The sequence below is a fragment of the Penaeus monodon genome, chromosome 32 (genome assembly GCF_015228065.2).
Source record: "Penaeus monodon isolate SGIC_2016 chromosome 32, NSTDA_Pmon_1, whole genome shotgun sequence".
Taxonomy (NCBI): Eukaryota; Metazoa; Arthropoda; class Malacostraca; order Decapoda; family Penaeidae; genus Penaeus; species Penaeus monodon.
Genome location: NC_051417.1, coordinates 33,966,483 through 33,966,753, shown reverse-complemented (window position 1 = coordinate 33,966,753; position 271 = coordinate 33,966,483).

Here is a 271-nt window from a genome sequence, read left to right as displayed (position 1 = left end):
ACAGACCCCCTCAGTCCACCACCTTCGACGGCACCGCAGCCGAGCTCCCGAAGACCACCGGAGACACCTTGGGGACGCTGTAGTAGGGCGGAGGCGGAGGGTATTCGACGCCCTTGCGAGCCTGCCCGTCGTCGGTGCCGTTGGCCGACCTGCAGCAGTTGTAGACGAGGAGGAGGAGGTACTCGATGATCTCCGACAGCAGGAAGACCGAGATGCCCATGTACAGGGACAAGGCGCCGCCTAGGCCGCTGACAAGGTCCTCCCATGTCTT